General features: G+C 36.9%; 1 protein-coding gene across 1 annotated transcript in view; it reads right to left on the bottom strand.

Annotated features, from left to right (window-relative positions):
* SPATA16 (spermatogenesis associated 16) overlaps nucleotides 1–2430 on the bottom strand; it is a 452504-nt gene that overhangs the window by 111554 nt on the left and 338520 nt on the right. The window lies entirely within an intron of this gene.

The raw sequence follows: 2430 nt of genomic DNA, 5'->3' as shown, positions 1-2430 counted from the left end.
CAAAATTGATTTGTGGAATTTAAAGTCGAGAAAGTAGCGCCATTGTTCTACATGATTGAGAGCTTAATATTTAGGGATTTTAATGCTCTGCTGCATGATTTATTAGATGGCAGTGCCTGATGATTAACAATAATGTCACAGAGATGTTAAAGTAGACAAGTAAGTAAATGCTTCAGGAAAAATAAAATGTTAACATATGAGAATTCACCTCACTACTTTCTTTCCAGCTGAGTTCTGAAGTAGTCAAGGGGCTTTATTATGCATCTTGAGGTTACTGGTAATGGATAAGAACCTGAGAAGGTGGTGAGACTACCAAGATCTACACTGTATAGGGAGTTAATCTATTCATGAAGAAATACATTTCAGGAAAAGCCTGGAGAGTAGTAGTTCCTGGGGGGGGGGTGTGCAAACAGTGAAGCACTTGACAACCAGCTGAGAAACTGACAGTCCAAACCCACTCAGAGGTGACCTTGAAGAAAGGCCTGGCAAACTACCTCTGAGATCACAATCTTGAAAATCCCGTGGATCAGTTCCATTCCGCATACAAGGGGTCACCATGAATTGGAATCAATTCAACAACTGACTTTTTTTTTTTTTTTAACTCTGGAGAGTTTAGAGTGGGAAAAGAGGCTTTGAGGCAAAGTGCCTTGTAAGTGTGTGTGTGTGTGTGTGTGTGTGTGTGTGTGTATTATACATGTTTTCCTCTGGTAACATAGTGCCTAAGGCACTTGACTGCTAACCAGAAGGCTGGCGGGTTCAAACCCACCAGCCACTCCTTGGAAGGAAGATTGGGCAGTCTACTTCTGTGGAGATACCACCTTGAAAACCCAAGGAGGGATTGCTATGAGTCAGATCTGACTCGACGGCAGTGAGGTTTGTTTGTTTTTGTTTTTTTTTTTTTGTGGATATATTACTTATAATACCTGCTCCCTGATGTGTACCATGTTTCAACCACCCCACTCTACCTCAGTCCACTGTTTTTTTTTTCTTGAAAGGTTGCAATTAAGATTTGTATTTTCCAATTGCCATGGAGTTGACTCTGATCCTTGGCAATCTCATGTGTGTCAGAATATAACTGTGCTCCATAGTGTTTTCTTGGCTCATTTTTCAGAAGTGGATTGCCAGGCCTTTCTTCCAAGGCATTTCTGGGTGGACTCAAATTTCCCACCTTTTCAACAGCTCAGCACATTAACTGTTTGCACCCTATTGATTGATGTTTCTTTAAAGGTAATACTGCCTGCCTTCAGTCAGGCCCCATACGAATCTATCCCATACTACACAGGATGCATCATAGTGTGAGGGAGTCAGGAGAAATGGGATCATAGAAGGCAAGAGGTGGTAGAGGATGAAGATTAGTGACAAAGAGTGTTGCAACTGCTTCTGTAAAGGAAAGAAGAACTGCTTAGATAATGTAATGCCAAAGCACCACATCTCCCATTCTCCACACCAGCATTTTAATAGTTAAGAAAAAGGACTTTAGCTCCATCTATGAGGGATTTATTTACTTTGGAAATGATTCTGTGATTCTAACAAGAGTTGTGTGGTACAATATGAGATGATATATTATCTTTTTAACCAGCTCAGCTGTAACACTTTTATAACAATGTTGGGAACGCAGGCTCTTTAATTCTATAACTTTTACCATTTGGGAAAGCTTGTTACAAAGAGCAAAATAGTCTGATCTTGAACACTCTTTATCATGATAAAATTGTAATAGTTTTAACAAGAAAGAATAAAATGAGGAATTTTAACTTCATGTTTTAGAGAATATAAGAATGGATTATCTTTACTGGTGAATGATGACTGAACAAGAACAAGATTATACATTTCAGTGGAAAACCATTTTTAAAGGTCTATTTTAAAACAATATATTATTTCTCTGAACATACATATTTACTCATGGGAGTTAAATGACATTGGAAAGACAAAATATGACTCTATCCAACAAAGCGTTAAAGTAATTGATCTCTGATACAGAAAACTTTTCTATTAAACATTACTAAGCACAGATCCATTACTGAATACTTATTTATTTAGTAAATAAATCTTGATATTTTCATCAAGAGGAGACAGGATATGCTTATTGTATTACTTTATTATTATTAAAATACAGCCATCCAAGAATAAGAACTATGCAGAATTGCATTAGATCCTTGGACTATATGAATAAAAATCTCAAGTAAAATCTTTATAAATGAAAACATAATAATTCTGGAGCTGGTGAATTATTATTTGTTTTATATACTCTGACTACTCTGTATGAATCAAACTAGATTTTTCCTTAAATAAGAAAAATGGATAGTTACACTACTAAAAAATCAGTAATTTTTCCCCTATGAAGCATAGTACAATGTTGTTGTTGTTGTTATGTGCCGTCGAGTCGGCCCCGACTCATAGCGACCCCTCCTTGGGTTTCCGAGGCAGTATCAC

Source organism: Orycteropus afer, unplaced genomic scaffold (assembly GCF_000298275.1).
Source record: "Orycteropus afer afer isolate SDZICR_OR568_19922 unplaced genomic scaffold, OryAfe1.0 scaffold00202, whole genome shotgun sequence".
NCBI classification, from domain to species: Eukaryota; Metazoa; Chordata; class Mammalia; order Tubulidentata; family Orycteropodidae; genus Orycteropus; species Orycteropus afer.
Note: the sequence above shows the minus strand (reverse complement) of the source record. Positions and strands in the feature narration are given on the sequence as shown.